Here is a 17,809-nt window from a genome sequence, read left to right as displayed (position 1 = left end):
AATTCTGACCAAGGCAGCCTATAATTATTGTATATGCTATTGGCACCATGTGGAACAGAGGATGACAATGCAGCAGTATTGGTTATAGCTTTCCATAGTCTCAAGCACTATACTATATCAGAGCTGCTCCCAGTCCTGGTAATGCTTACTTTGTTGGGTAATCTTTGTCTTTATGAATGAAGCTAGCTGTTGGCAAATATGGTGATGATTGTGTGAGTTTTAAAGCATATTCTGAATCAAGAAGACTATTAGGTATACACACACTGAAATTATTATAATCACACCCATGAACTATGTCTATGACACAATAACTGATATAATATACTAATATATAAAACAGCGGATTTTTATTTTTAGAATGTCAGTTTATATAATATATAGATATCTTATAATTTTGTAAATGAAAACTGACATTGCCTGTCCTAGAGTTGATGAACCAACAGGTGAGTATCTCAGAGAAAGCCACACACCATAAGACATTAACAGTGATGTAGTTAGACTCAAGGCAGATAACCCAAGCAGAGCTCACATGCTTTGTGTTCAGGAAACCCACAGTGTTTGCATTGTAAATAGTCATTTCTTTGTCGCTTTAGACTGTTGCTGAAGCACATATTGAACAGGTGCAAGTAAGGTGTTAAATCTGTAAATACTTACAAGGGAGCGTGTTATTTTGGAAGAAACATAAATAAAAAAATATTGAAAGCAAGCAAAGCTTTAGAATGCCTTCTGAAAAAAAAGAAAGAACTGCGAGCTGTAAATCTAGTCATGGACAGAGGAAGCAGGACTTTTTGTTCCTCTTGAAATTGTTCACAAACAGGGCAGAAAACACAGGCATGAGAAACCAGGCTGGGGGGGCTGTTCCCCTGGCCCATATTCTTCTAGGATCAGCAACCTCTTTTGGGGGCTTTTCTCCTCCTTTTTCAGTCCCCTCCTACTTCTCAATGCCTTGGCTTGACAGCTTCTTAAACCTCCCCAGACAATAGATGTTGTTAAACATGTTAAAATACTGTATAACATTTTGGAAATGTTATTTGCAGCTGAGGTTAATACCCACCCCCTCAAAAAGGAAAAAATATAATGAGTCCACTTCTACTTTAAATCCCTTTGGATTCTTAGTGTTTAAGAAGTCACCGCTAACATTCCATTGTAATGAGAGAAATGAAATCCCTTTTCTTCATGAAATCTGCCACACCACAAGAACACGCACAAAGCCCTTTAATAAACAAAACACAACTTCATTTTAGTCAGGCCTCTCGTCAACATCCACGTCTCTCTGGTGTGAGGAAATCTTTTTTTTAAAAAGGGGATGTGATCAAAGGCTTTTGTTTTGCTGATCCGATTGCAGAGATAGCGCTTTGGCAGTGTAGCAGGCAATACGACGTGGTACTGTCTGCGTTCTCTTGTAAGATCAGGAACACTTCTTTGTTAATTGCAAAGTTTAAGCAAGTATTGTTACAGAAATACTAGCTGATAGGCTACGTGTTGCTTACAATGGGAGAGGGTTGTGCTAAGTTTTCTCGGACTGGGCTACAATACAGTTCAATTACTTGCCCAAGGTGACTGTTTAACCACTGTTTAAAACAATAGGCATGTTTACAGTTGTTAAGTGTTTAAACTGTGTTACTAATCCGAATGGACTCCCGTGGTTTTGGGTGTGGAAGGGAGATTCCTTATATGCCCTGAATGTAGAAATTGCACTTCACTTAATGAGTCATCATGAGTTATTTCTGAAACATAACTTGAGTTTTAGCAAGTATACATAAACTATAGTAGATATACCAGTCAGTGTCATGATTTTTTTTACAAAGGTAGAATTGGTCCCCTTTTAAGTGAAAAGGCAATAGGTGGTTTTGCTTGGGGCCATATGTTAACTGTCAGCTCCCACTGAATGGAGGATGGGTTGCACCTGACCTTTCTGCTTTTTGTCATGTGACAAACTAAAAAAAGGCAGTATGGCAGACAGAGTGAGCGCTCTGCCCATGTATATTTATTGGTGTTTGGCAGGGATGGGGTTAATTTGTTTGTACTTTTGTGTTATTTTTGTTTATTAAAGTGTGCTTTAGCACTTGTACTGCAGTTTCCTGGCTTCTGAGTCTTTGTCTCGCCGCTGCCCTGTCACATGTGGTTTCCTGCGTGAGATAAAAATGCCTCCAAGGTACATTAAAAAAGCAAAACAAAACAAAACAAAAAAAAAACTTGAAGAAATTATAAAAAATAAAAAAATAAAAAAATAAATAAAATAAAATGAAAATGAAGCAGCAGCAAAGGCCATTGCCGGCTGGCTACCAAATATGCCTTGTAGATGAATGGTGCCCACTGCTGTGGCAATTTTGGGCACACAGTGTCCATCTGCCCCTCCCAATACCAGGAAGAGAGGTGGTCTGATGTGCCCAAAAAGAGGGAGGAAGAGCTCCTTTGGTGGTGCTTGGCCTGTGAGGATGGTGACCACTCAATGCCCCAATGCCCGGGCCACGCCTGGAGGGAAATGTCTTCCCAGAAGAGGGTGAAAGTGAGGAGCGGCTGTGCCCAGAGCAGGCCCAGAAGGGGGAGCCAGTACGTCCAGCACCCAGAGTGAAGGCGCTCGAGCGTTCACAGCCCAAGTGGGGTAAGCCAGCATCTCCAGCGTAGAACCAGTCTCCAGTAACGGAGGGAGAGCCGCACCAGTCTTCAGTGACTGAGGGAGAGCCGCACAAGTCTCCAGTGACCGAGGGAGGGCCGCACCAGTCTCCAGTGACCGAGGGAGGGCCGCACCAGTCTCCAGTGACGAGGGATGGCTGCACCAGTCTCCAGTTACCGAGGGAGGGCCGCACCAGTCTCCAGTGACTGAGGAAGAGCTGCATCAGTCTCCAGTGACCGAGAGAGAGCCGCACTAGTCTCCAGTGATGAGGGAGGGCCGCACCAGTCTCTAGTGACCCAGGGAGAACCGCACCAGTCTCCAGTGAACGAGGGAGGGCTGCACTGGTCTCCAGTGACTGAGGGAGGGCCGCACCGGTCTCCAGTGACTGAGGGAGGGCCGCACCGGTCTCCAGTGACTGAGGTAGACTACCTGCCACCTTCCGCCGCAGAGGGGAGGCCGGTTCCCATCATTTGGGTGTCTTTTGCAGCTGGGCCCCAGGGAGTTGTTGTGGCTGCTTGTAGCCTCATGATTGCCTCTGTTCCGGTGGCAGGACTCTATCCAGGACTTTAGGGGTGGAGGTACCCATGGAATGGCCTTGTGTACATTGCACAAGGGGAGAGATATATGGTAGAGTAAGAGCTCTGTCCATGTATATTTATTGGTGTTTGGTGCTAATTGGCAGGTATGGGGTTAATTCATCCCTGACAAAAACATGTGAGACTGTGGCTGAAGCCTCAATTAGATAATCGCTAATTACTGATTTAATTAGGCTCCATCCACATCCCACATGTTTTTGTGTCTCTATTGTCTTTAAAAGTTCAGTGAAGGCTCTGCCCAGCCTGAACAGTTTTTGTATGTTTGTTTAAACCTTTATTTTTTCCTTGTGCCTTTTTGTTTGTACTTTTGCATTATTTTTGTTTATTAAAGTGCACTTTAGCGCTTGTACTAAAGCTTCCTGGCTTCTGAGTCTTGCCGCTACCTGCTAAATATTGGCCTTGGAGTTTTGGCCAGATCTCGTCAATAAACTCCATGTACTAGATGTGTGATGAGTGGTTTGAGGCATTCGTACTACAGACAAGAAGACAACAAGTCTGAAGTTTCTGACTGAATCAATGAAAACAATAAAAGACATTTTTAAAAAAGACATTCACATTTCAATGACTTGTTCTCATGGAATTCGTTGTACTTTGTGTTTATTTAAGCAGACACAGGGATGCCTTGTGCGGACTTGAGCCACTCTCTTGCCCCGGGGGGGCTGGTGTTGCTATTGTTTCTAAATATGTTAACAATAACCAGAGAGGACACTCAGAGTGCAAGGCTAGAGCAAAGGGACTACATAAACCCCTTGTCCCCCTCCCTCCTTACCCAGCATTCTCAGAGGAACCTGCAGTTTATTAAATGCATGGAACAAGGTCACAGTTTTCCATAGCATGAAAGTTAGAATTCACTGTTTATCCAAAGTTACATGACGACTTTATTGTGGTCATGTTAAACAGTGTTTTAGACAAGATAGTTCAGTCTAATTTATAATTATCTGTAATACATTCTAAATGAACCAAATTGGTGTGGCTCAAATTAGAATTGTGCTGCATTACTACTTCTACAGAGAGAAAACAAAGCCACTAATCTAATCTAAGTGCTGGGCATGTCACATTCCTCTTATACTGAACAACATTGTGAAGCATCTTTGTAAAATCTTTATAAATATATACTATGTGCATGCAGGTCTTTTGTTAAGTATATTCCAATTTTAGTGTTGGAATTAAAAAGACAATGTCTGTGTTTATTTGCTCACAGCCATATTGTTTGTGGTCAATAAAGTACATAAGAATAATTGTTGTTTTTGTTTTTAATGTAAGACCGGGTTTTTGTACAGGGTAACATTACAGTGCAAATGTAAGGTTGTAGTTAATGCATGTTATAAGTTAACATTAAAGTATGTGCAGTAATTATTGAAAGTATTCATCACTACAAGGTAATAATGCATTTTACTCACCCAAAATACATTTTACTCACATAGTGTAATTACCCAAAACCTTATCTGGAGCGCAGGGTGTATCCAACTGCATGGAACAGAAGGTTCTGTTCTCTTGGAAAGAGACCAACAGCAGTATAAATAAGTTTTAATCCATCAAATAGGTGATTTGTCAAAAAAAATATTTTCCAGCTTTGTGAATAGGACATAGGGGATACTTTCCTCTAGATTGTACGAATTTGTTTGTCTGTAGGAAGTGTGTGATATGCCTGGGTCTAATGTGGCAGAACCAAGCATGCAATGTGTATGTCTTCAAAGGCCAAGGCTGTCTCTGCCTATAGATCCAGCATTTTCAAAAAAAAAAAAATAAAAAAATGGTTTTAGTTCTTTACACTGTGCCCAGCAGAGGGAAATATAACCCGAGTTCTAAAGGTCTTAAAGGGCCCCCCGCTATCACTTTCACTTCTGATCTGTAATCCTATCAGCATTAGTGGGACCATGCTGGGAGAATAAACACTGGTTAAGTTGTGTTGGTGCCTTTCTTGTGCACTGCCACTCAGTCACACAGAGAGCATCGGACTGCTACAGCAGTTTCACTTACAGAGAGGAGTTTGCAGCCCTGCATTAGGATGGTAATATGCATGGCACTTTAAATGGATATTTCAACGTGGTTCACCTCTCACTAGCTCTTTCATATTCTGCACAACACAAATATATATATATTTTTTTATTGCCTGGCTTTAATTTAGAGCTGCCTGCGTAATTGTATGTTTAAATAAAACAAAATAATAATAATAATAATTTCACATGACAAAGATATTTACATGGTCTTTAAAGCTTGTATTGAAAACATGTGGTTAGTCAATAAAACATAGCAAGAACAACGCAAATGCATTTTGTCATTGTTATATTATGGAAAGGAAAATAATACTATGGATCTGCTTTTTGTTCTCTTTTCACCTGTGCAAAGACAAACAATGCTACTGTTGCAAAAAAACATTGCAAGAAATGACTCTAAATGCTTGTTTAACTGCTTCCAACTATGCCTAGTTGTTTCCTGCTAGTTTTAAAGCATGTACTTACTTTGCATGGCATATTGATCCTGTGATATCAGGACCATGTTGTATTATACTGCAATGTTAGTAAAATATTATTAAAGCAAAAGTTCAAAGTTGACCAACAAAGGAATTTATTCCTGCCTGAAAGTTTCCATCAGTGCTTGCAACAAATTTGGATTGTCAAAACAACAAAACAATTGTGAGTGTGCTTTTCAAGAAAACATTGAAAGCTTAAGCTCTTGGTTGTCCTTTTCCCCTCTATCACATCAATAGAGCTGAGAGAAAATGTGCTATTGATTACGAGTGCTGGATCAAAATAATTTAACCAACTTCCTAGCAAACTGTTCGAAATTTAAGTGAGCATGTTTGTGGTTCTGTCTCAACAGAGCAAATACAGACATAAAGTAGGACAACACACGCACAGAGACAAAGCATCCTTCACACTAATACTAGAGCACCCAACTACAAACATAGAACCGAAAACACTATGGGGGGGTCTCTTCAATTGTTCCTCTTAAAATCTTTCAAATTCAGACATTCAAGTGTCTTTTTTTCCTTTTGCAGGAGTGTGGGGGAGTGGACATACAAAAGATAAAGACAGAAAAAACATCCTTTTTGAGTTTGGGCAAATCTGGCAAAACAAGTGAGGGAATCATTGCGAATCATTATCTTAATTGCATGTGTTTTATATATATATATATATATATATATATATATATATATATATATATATACCCAAACACTAATGTTTGTGATTTATTTTGAGTAACTATCATGTTTCAAAGTACATCCAAATTAACCATAGAAGGCAAAGTTAGACCCCTGATCACTAAGTGCTTTGAACATCACTTGTTCAAAGTCTGTTATGGTTTTATCCCCTCCAAAGGTATCCTGGCTTTCAGCTGTCGGCACCAAAATTGAAATCTGAAGAACCCTCAGAAATGTTCTCAATCCATTTCCTGCTGGACAGTAGGAGACATCTGAAGGCCTATTGATAAATATTAATAATAGGACAGATTGTCAGTCTTTGCTCGAATGAGGCCTGCAATTCTATGTGCATTCATACTGAGTTACCTTCTTGGTAACTGCGAACTCACATTGCAGTGTGAGTTAACTAGGGAGCGGAAGTTGGCTGCAAACCTTCAGCCACAGACTCCCCAAGCAAGCATCTTAACCACTGTGCTGGTGTTTATAGAGCTTTTCGCTTGGTCCCATCTTCTGGGGTAAAAATCTCCATTAGGGTCAGTCATGTCTTGATACTGTGGATGCACAGTAACAAGCAAAGCAGAGGCTGGAATATTGGATGCTCATTAAGTTCGGTTGGATCCCAGCAGACCAGCTGGTAATCAATCCAGCAGCATCCCCCCCCCCCCCATATCTTAACGAGAAAGGGCTGCCTCTCTTCTTTGTAAAATAAACTCTGTGGGAATTTTTACAGATACTTTTTTTTTTTGTTCTTTGCCTTTTGTAACTACACAGGGATACCAGAACCCTTTTAAAACAGCAGACAGGTTCTTTCTCTAACAGAATGCCTGGTTGGCTCTTTTACTCTAACAAAAAGCCAGTTACAGTGGAGGGTTTAGAGTAACGTTTCTGGAAACAAGGGTGAGGAACGTGACAAGGGTACCGATCACAACATTTTATTGAGAGGTTTCTTTAGAGCAGTCATATCAAAGCTGTGTTCATTCATAATACCAAACTGTTCTTAGGTTTCTTGTGGCAAAACCTTTACAAGAATAGAATGAAAACTAATAGCCAATGCAAGTTACCTGTTAAAAAGGCTTACCTATTGTGGAGTCATTGGAAACCATTTCAAAAGTTTTTCATTGACTCCTGCTAACAATACAGCACAATACAATCAATAACAATCTACAATTTGCAATAATGGATACTAGTTAAAATGCTATATCACTTACAGGCTCCATTGTTTATGCTTAAAGAGATAGCTAGCATTTAGTCTATACAATGATATGCTTCTTTTAGAAAGTGAATTCAACTGATATTATATAATCACAACCTGTTCAGTCGGCACCAACTAAGACGTAGCTTTACAGTAAACTAATGTGATCCATATGTGTCTCCATCCATTTGCATTTCCTTCCATATAATGATGTAGATATCCTTCTGTCTGGTGTTAATGGCTGAAGTGTAATGCTGGCTCCAGGGATCAGCTTATTTGCCTCCCTGGCGCATCAGCACACACAACGGCTGCGATGCTGGCTCCGGGGATCAACCACAGTGCGGCCTCCCCAGCACATCAGCATGACAACCGTCTGGATTGAGCTAAGTAGGGTACATCTCTGGGGTCTTCAAGTGGGCACCTTCCATCCTCAGTGTTTCGTTGACTAGCCCACGACACCTCAAGAGGGCTAGACGGTGATACTGGCGTCCCAGCATCACCCCTCTCCGTCCCCCACTCAACTCAGCCCAGCTTACTTACCTGTACATCAGCGTTTCTTTCTTTCTATTGTGCTTGAGATCCCCAGCCAGAATCTTTCTGTCTCAACCACAGCCAGTTGCTGCTCCTCTCTGCTGCTTCAGATAAGTTCTTCACTGTGCGACGCAACTCTTGGCCACTGAATCCGACGTCTCTGAGAAACCGGGTTGTAGAGTGTGCCACAAATCCTCGACAACCCACTTCCACTGGGTAAACCCGGACTCTCCATCCTCGCTGTTCCGCTTCAGTGGCTAGTTGAGCATACTGCAGTTTCTTCCTCTCGTACGCCTCATCTACAGCATCCTCCCATGGCACTGTTAACTCTACCAGGTGAACAAGGTGTGCTGATCCAGACCACAAGACAATATGTGGTCGAAGGTTAGTGGTGACAATCTCAGGTGGAAAAATAACATTCATAATGGTTTTGATTTTAATCTTAAATCTGCAAATTAAATACAATAAATAGACGATATAGAAGGTCCTTCTGAAAACTAAAGAGATGCATCTGTTGGATCACTTGTAGACATCTGCTATAATGATCTAAACAGCTGCATATCTTAATAACGGCATCCATAAAACTTTCTGATGTTAATCAGGGAGTCAGTAGACGATCATTGGGGAAAACATGAATGGAATTAATACAGAATTAAAGGGTGTCATTGTTAAAACCCACTGATTGTTGCCTCACTGAAATAGACACCAAAGTTTTGACAGCAGCACGTATTTGCCTATTTAAACAGTGCTAAGGAGGGGGTGGAGTGGGGTACTCAATAGAAACCACCCACCCATTCTAACGATTCAATTTGCTACACAATTACAAAGATCAAAACAACTTGTTGAAACTGACTGGTTTCTGTTTAAGCTCCATTTAGTATTTAAATGGACCTGGTCTGTTGTTTCAGGAGATTATGATAATGATGAGATCTGGGGCACTGCAACCTGAAGCATTATCATACTGAAGGCACTTTCACAAACACCTAACTTTCTGTATGTAATTGACCATGTAGAAAATAGTTGCCTATATGACTTAATTTCCTGTCAGATGACTTTATTTCCCTTATCCTGTCACAGCTGCACATTCTGTTCTCTTTCCTGTCTTAACAATTTTGTAATGCTGTCACTTCTTGTAGCATGGTTACCAGCAATGCCACACAACAATATAAACCAAAACAATTCTGCAAATACATTTCTTGCCATAAGGTGAACAATGAGAGAGAATTTAATTAGATATTAAGTTTGAAATATATATCATATTCATTTCTCTGAGGTGGGGTAGGGCAGTGTGCCATTTAAGTGCTGTTTCCATCAATAGATGTGTAAAAGAAAACATTCACACTTTTGTGTGACACAGTGGGGGAGTCCAGTTGTTTTCAAAGGAAGTTGATAATTACCCTCAACACTTTCATTAAAAACAATATCAAGTTAGTGACATTAATTAGGTGCTTTGTTTTTCAATATGCGGATTATTGAATAGTTTTCTTAATTTTGGCAATGGATGGAAGAATGATTTATTGAAGAACAACTTTACAGGTTACACTTCTGAAATGGAACACACAATTAGTTTTATTTATATATGTTGAGTTGGTGTCAATAGTTTAAGAAGCATTAACAAGCTAGGGAAACTTTGTGCGCTAATAGTGCATGAGATACTTGGGAACACACTTAAAATTCTCCGACACTCAGCTGTGTCATCCTCCTGTTGAAAGATCTCCACAAAGCACTTTCTGAAGAAGGTGATGAATCAGCCAGTTGAAAAAAAAAGGAAAAGTAATAAAGTGTTCATTTCACATCAGTGATCTGGACCTCACTGATGCCTTCTTCAGGTGTGAATTCTATTGTCCTTCCTTTCTATTCACACTTAGAAAGCGAATGTGTGTGGTCTCTAAGGCTGGTCTCTAAGAAAAAATGTCTTAACTAAAAAAAAAATGAGACTACTTTTCACAAAGATGTAACCCATTAAGGGTTATATCGGTTTAAATTGAGAGCTTCAGGACAATTGGAGTGGATATGATCATAGGTCATAGGTTCATACAAAATATTAAAACAAATAATACAAACAAAATAGAGTCCTCTAAAAATCTGAAACATTAGTGGGAAGGTTATTGTCATTCAAATGTGTAACTGTTTGCAATCTATATCAAATAGTTGACTGCTAGTAGTCAGATCTTGTAAGGAAATGTAAATCCATATATGCTGCAATTCACTACTTCATTAAACAATGGGGCCACAATATTATATTGATTATTGTGGCTGGACTTATGTTAACTTAGAGAATTTAAAGATTAAGAAATAAACAGCAACACTCACGGACACACTGCACAAGAGATGCCATTTTGCAGCCCCAGAATTAGTACATCGGCACTTGGCTCAGATTCCTCCCATCGCTGCAGTCCGTTCCTTCACATTTGCATAACGGTTTAGAGTTGCATGTCTCTTTCTCTGTCCCTGCCCCACTTTCAGTCTTTCACATATCTTCCCATAACTTTTTTTTCTCAATGTTCCACTTCGCTTCCGAGAGCCTCTAATGAATGAAATTCTTATTAAAATGTTATATTGAGAAGGCCTTTTGTTTCCCTCCCCCCTAATTGGTGTTCCGATGCCAAAGACAATGAGAACAGCTTCTTTATGGCCGTTACCAATTAAAGCAGCCAGGAACAATCCTGGTTTATTTTATTCTTGTTTTGTTTTGTTTATTTTCTCACCCTTGTTTTACTGGGTGGCTTTGTGCAGGAGATGTGATTTGAACAGTCTCAGGGGAAATGGCATGCCAGTGAATTTATGGGGAGTGAATGGGGCTCTGGGAACTGATACAGTAGGGAAATGAAAGAGCAGCCATGACAGGGCCATGTGATGATGCATACTAATGACTTTAAGAAACAAGGAGAGAGTATAAAGGGATGTGTGTGGACCTGCGAAGGATTCATGTTCAAGTCTGCTTATCATCACCCAGAGCTGTACAGAACGTCTGTGTGCTGCTCGAGAGACTTGGTAGAATTAAAAAATAAAAACTGCTACTTTAGTTCCACCAAGTTAACTTCAAGCACAGCATAGAAATCAGGACGAGAGGACAAATGTGGAAATTCGTTAGAGGCATGGGTAATTATCTAAGCCCCCTCCCTGTAATTTGGGACTTCGTTGTCTTTTCTTCCAAAACATTCAAATCCAAAAAATATTCTGAAGACGTTTGTATTGTGTTATCATTTTAATGATCTGTAATTTCATTAACTCTCCTTCCCTCAAATGTTCCCTCAAACTTTGGTTTCCCTTTTTGGACATTGTGCACTTCACTGCAACACAAGTTTGTTTTATTTTTTATTGATTTGTTCTTTATTGGCCTTCAAAAGCCTGATTTACATTCTGTGATAACTTTTTACAACATTTCAACGCCTACCCCAAAAAGAAAAATCAGTTTGGCATTCTTATGTGTAATAAATCACTGTCCATGCCAAGGAAAATTATTCTAAAATAACGCTGTGTTTCATCTCTACAATGAATTACAGCTTTTTCAGCTAATGAAAATAAATGTAAAACTCACAGTGGAATAATTGGTCTTGCTCCAGTATTCCTGTACTTCAGCTGTATATATCAACCTGTGGAGGACAGTGTATTTGAGCTGAATGTGAAGCAGAGGTTACTAACTGAAGTATTGAAAGTCCACGAAAAGAACTCACAAAAATATGATAAGCTTTGCTAAATAAGTTCTAAATAAGAACAGTGCACTTTAAGCAGTGTGGATAAAAATATATAACATAGTTTCTGTCTTAATATTGAATGTTTAAAGCTACACTTTACAATTCTTCAATACATCCATGTATTTTTGCATCAGTTTTAAACAGTTTGGGGTGCATATCATCAGCAAAAGATACATGTGTATACATTAGCTGCGTAAGATTGTTGGTATTTTATACCAACACTGCATGACTAATGCTGAGGTTAGACAAATGAGCATATTCAGCTAACTGGTGCCTGCTCTCGAACTTTCTCACGGAAAAGCAAGTGACATCACAAGATGCTGCATGACTCTGTCTTGATTCAGTTTTCCTGAATGGGATAGTGTCTGCTTATTCACTAGCTACTGAGACATGCTGGGCCATACTGACTAAGCTTTTTCTCAAATCTGAAACCACTTTATTCCAACTGAGATAAAAACAACTTCTGCACAGCCAGAAATGAACAACATGTTTTGTTAGGGGCTCACAAAGTCATCTAAATTGTTTCTCATTCATTTGGACCATTAATAATGTTCCTGTTGTCAACTTTGACTGCAGGGAATGCTATGTAAATAGGCCCATTCAAGATACCAGACTGACTTATATCACAAGTGCCTGGAATGTCTACAATGTTCTAAGCCTATAGTTCTGTTCTAAGCATGGTCATTCTAAAGGGTGGGGGGGGGGGGTTGAGGGGGGTTGAGCAAGCCCCATTCCACCTGTAAACATGGCTTGTTCCCAGTTGAGGATGTATTATTGAATCTGTGTTTCTCTGAAATCATTTAAGGATGGAAATCCCCTTCTTTGGAATAGCTCTCTAGAGGAAAATAGACTGGCTTGTAAACTTTTGTACTTAATAGGGTTTATCATTGGAAAATGCTATGCATGATTCCAAACCGATTTTAATCTTCAATGAAATTGGAAGTGCTTACATATCATACTGTATTTTGTACACATAAAGCGTAGCCATAAAAAGTTAATTTAAGTGTGTAACCCACGGCAAACTACTGTAATACTCCTTTCCAAGCAGGAGACAAAGGCAACATTGACTTGCTTAGACTTGATATCAAACTCTCTGGGTATGAATTTATACCCCTTAATCTAACCTTACAACAGTTCTTCTGTTCTTACTTATTTGCATGCTGCCTCTTGCTCTTGACTCCTACAATAAGTAAAAAGAAATACTGTATGAGTTTACCACTCTAAAGAAACAGCTATGCAAATGCTTAGCTACCATTTTAACCAGCAGCATTCAATGGAAATCACAATTAGAATCATATGAAGTGGCAGTTTGGCAAGTCCTCGTTAAACCACATGTTCAAGGGTCTTATTCTCTGCTGCTTAAACTATAAAAATGGGTGCTTTCAATTTTTAGTTTTACATAGGCTGTTCACAGTGACATAAGCGAAGCGTGTCCGATCAGTACAGTAGCTTCTCACGTGGTTGCCCAAGATGAAATTGCTTTCCCTCAAGCTGATTAGTAACAGCAGTTGGAATCAGTGGGCACAGTAATGCAATAAGAATCGGGTGCTCCACTGGCGTTAACTGGGGGCTAACAAGTAAGTACTGGTTAAGCAAGGGGAGGGTCTGTGTTTGCTTGTCTTCTGTTCCCTTTAAATCCTATTCAAATGGAAGGCAATTAAGGCTGTCAGGTCAAATTGAACAAACTCAAAGAGCTGGTCTCTGCTTGACTGCATCGAAGTACAACAGGCATGAAAACAGTACAACTCGCAGAGCCAAAAGAAAGACTAGGCCCCACATGTTGTACCTGGCCTGGGACAAGGGCAATGGGATTTCATCATTAAATGGAGCAGAAGATTCGCTCAGCTGACCCAAATGCTGTACGCTTCAAAAGTGATTAAAATGCCCAGCCTGCTGCTGTGTGTAGAGATACAGGCAGGCAGAAGGAATCCCTGCTGAACAGATGGCTCCCGTCCATATTCCATGTGGTGTCTCCTGTGCAGGTGGCTAAGACCTGTTGTGAACGCATTGTTCCTGTCCTGTCAGTGGAATTGCTAGATTGTTATATATTTTTCCTTATAGTGTGATCCAATTATTGCAAGTTTAGAAGCTACCAAAATAAATAATTTTATGGACCCACAACATCATACTAATTTCAGCATATGCAACCAATTTATGGCAAGTGTAGATACTGTATGCAGTAATTAAAAGAATACTCAAATTTCAATATTGGCATGAATGTGGTGTGTGATTTGTATTGTAAAATTAGAGAAGTGATATATAATTGTAGATATTGAGTAACAAGCTAAACAGAGAGATAATATGATAACTGCTGGAGTTCACATGTCAGGTTAAGATTCCGCCAAATGCACAGATTTCAAGCACTGTTCACAACAAAACACAGATTATACCAAGTGGCAATCATTTATCATTAGTTAAATGCTAAAATTGGAAAGTACCAATTTCTCTAATTGTGCAGCAGAGAATATAGCCCTTCAACTGTGGTTTCAACAAGTACTCGCCCCATAATAATCTCAGGTTGATTTTGGTCAAAAGCATAAAGATGCATTAGCTAGGTCTACAATGCACCTGTGGCAGATGCAACCTCATATGTACGTGCTTGGGATTTCCTAAGGGTATAACCCAGTGCTTACTCTCCATAACAGCCATGGGAAGCTTGCACACTGGCGTGGGTTGTAAGGGTCTCGATTTCCCAGTGGGGAGGTAAGAGAAATGGTAGGCTCATTTTCCATAATTCACAGATCACAGATAAGGACAAGGTACTAAGCAGGTGGTTTTGTTCATATTATCGAGGGCATTTCTGAATTATTTAGATATATAGAGCGGATAAAACTACATGTCTTACATTACACTGAGGATATGTACAGAATTAAAACACCTGTACATATCACCATAAGCAGAAGTGAACACACATGTGAATGATACCATATTTCTACTCTAAAGGTGTTGAAACAAAAACCTGCATTTTTCATGTTGATTATAAAATTGTGAAAATTGCATTTCCAGATATAGCAATAAGGCTTGAGGCAGAGAGCAAGCGCTTGTTGGGTTTTGCTTCACACTAATGCTATTTCAGGAGTTGCAGTTCTCTACAAGACACTAAAAGACTTACAAACAAACCCCCCCCCCCCCCCCCCCCCCCCCCCACCCCTCAAAAAAAAGAATAGGAGAGAACTCAAAAACGCTTTAATTATAGCAAGTCACTTTTTTAAGTAGGGAAAATCGATCATTAAAAGGCCCTGTCTTGTCTGAGCAGACTGGCAGCAGGTGCATGTAGCCAGTTTAATTAATCTCTACAGTCTGCCACTACCCCAGGGGAGTCTCCCATAGTGGCCCTGGTTTAATCACACCATTAGTAGAGTGCCGGGCTACAGATGTGCACATGTTCCTTTGCATTGTCCTGCCTTAAAAGCTTAAGATGCTGTATCCCTTTACAGCAGTAGTAAATCTGTTCATTAACAGTGTATAAGTATATTATTTAGTCTATAAATTATTTAAAAATAATAACTTTTCATCTTGAATCATAACAAATGCATAAACTAACAGGACTGATAAGCCATCTATGAGAGGTCCCATATTGCCACTGGTATTATTAAGCACAGTTGTGAACTGAAACAGAAAAACAGAACAGTAGAGTGCATACGCTTTAACTATTCACTTGCTGTGTTTATTAACTGCTGTTAAGCTTTTATTTTTATGTACTGACTTGTTGAATGCCTTTCCTAATGAAAAAACAAATATCAAGTTGATGTACATATTTACTGGTAGGAAAAGTTTAGAGTTTAGTCCAGTTTTTATATTACAAAATGAGAAACAACCAATTTAAAATGAAATAATTCAAATCAGTAAAAAAAAAACCACCCTTCTATGTAAATGATATCCCTGTGAGGAATATTATTCTGCTCTGGTGTGCTTTGCTTAGCTTCCCAGCTCGTCCCAGAGGGGGACTGCACTTGTTGCTATGTGAAGCAGTGCTCAAGATGAATAGGCCAGGACTACTGAACCTTATATAACAACCTTCTGTACTGTTCCATTCCCGCAAGATTCCCTTCCAGTGCTGCCTCCACCTTCTTCTTGGGTAGTCACATGACACCTTCAAACAAAACCTGTTGGTGCTGTGGGAATCAGGAGAGAGTCAGTAACCCAACGATCAATGCTATTGGCTCAAACTAGGCCGAAGCCAGGCCACTCACATAACAATCTTTTCCCACAGCCTTCAGCCACCTCAGGGGAAATCATCCATGTCTAAATGTGCCTCCCTAGACTAATGAAGTCCTGAATATGTCTTGTGCTGGGGCTTGTCAGCAATGAGTGGGGTATTAGCAGGGCACATGGTCTCTTTTCATTGTGAAACAATGCAAGCCATTATCTCGAAGGAGAGAAGCAGTGTACACTTATTCTTTTAAGAGGTGGGGGGTGTATCTTATCTAGTGGAAGGAGCATCAAATGGAGCTATCTTTCCCCAACAATTAGATCAGATTATATTTATTATTTTTCATTTACATATATCAAAGAAATTAACTTATTTGGCTATCTTACAATTATTACATACATCTGTTGATGTAAGGAGGGTGGTTAAAACACCCACAGTGCTCCTTAATGTGATAAGCTGTTGGCATTAATTGCATACTGATTTATCATACTTTAGAGATCTAGTGCTTTTGTGTTACTTTATGTATGAATTCAGACTCTAGCACCCCCTGCAGTTATTTACCGTTTGCCAATATGATGCATGGCATTCCATTATTGTATTATGTAATTTCCTGTTCTCCATGAGTGATAATCGTCTCTTCATGTCAAAACAGCTTCACCTGGCAGAGACAAGGCTGGACTGAATCTCTTTTGATAGTGCCTGCCAACTATAGTTGACATGGAAAGTGTGCAAAAAACAGCTCTGCTGTGAAAAAATGATACAAAAAGATTTAAGTCAAACAATGCACAATAGGGGCTAAAATACCCTTCTAATACTATATTCCGTCAAATTTAAGACACCTTCGAATTTAAGACACAGCCTGAATTACCCACCCTCAATTTGAGGAAAAAAGAAACAAATATACAACCTTCAATTGCGCATTTTAGAAAACGACATATGTTGGCGATTTTAACACACGCATCACTATACTCGAATTTAAGACGCAGATTTTCTGCCCAATTGCTAGCTAAATCTAACAAAAGATTAACGATTTGCAATGCTGTTATAGCATAAAATGATATGCAAAACTGTAATATCCAGGAATAAGGTTGTTAAAGCTTTTCTTTGCCCCACTGAATTAACTATAAAACAGCAGTTAAAGTTCTACAATTTTCTTGGAAAATTTGGGTGTATTTCTGGAAGGAGAATCCACCCACTAATCAACACCAAACCCAAGCGCCATAAAAACTCTAAGTGTGTGACAGGCTGGCGAGAGGATAGAGGCCCAGAGACAGACCAGAGTTAAAAAAAAAAAAAATACTTTTATTACAAATAAACACAAAATAAAAGGGCACAAGGGCCAAAACAAAGGGATTTAAACACAAATAGAAAGACACAAAACAAGACTTACAAAAATAAAGGTTTCCAGGCTGGGCGATGCCTTCACTGGATGAGAAAATTTAAAACACAGCAAACACAAACTTGCTTCCTCAACTCCCTCCTCTCCTAATGAGAAACTGAGGCCTCCTTTTATGTCAGGTGGCTGGGTGCTGATTGATCATTAATTACTCTAATCAACCCCAGCCACTTGAACATAATAAACCCAGGCAGGTAGGGGAATTTAACCCCATCCCTGCCAATTTGTAAAGGGCAGAGCTCTGCTCTGCCACAGAGTGGCTTTCATTCATGTCGCTTCTTTTGTTTGGCCTCTCAGTCATGCGCGGCGAGGCCAAACAGGCAGACGGACGTCTTTAGTGTTTTCTTTTGTGTTTTGGGGGGAGGTGCCACTTCCTATCTGTGGCACTAGACTGCGTGATGTCATCGTATATTCGCTAGTCGGCCAGCATTGCAAATAGCTGTCAGCATCCATGAACCGGTCTCCGGTCAAAATCATCATC

The sequence above is a fragment of the Polyodon spathula genome, chromosome 26 (assembly GCF_017654505.1).
Source record: "Polyodon spathula isolate WHYD16114869_AA chromosome 26, ASM1765450v1, whole genome shotgun sequence".
NCBI lineage: Eukaryota > Metazoa > Chordata > Actinopteri > Acipenseriformes > Polyodontidae > Polyodon > Polyodon spathula.
Note: the sequence above shows the minus strand (reverse complement) of the source record.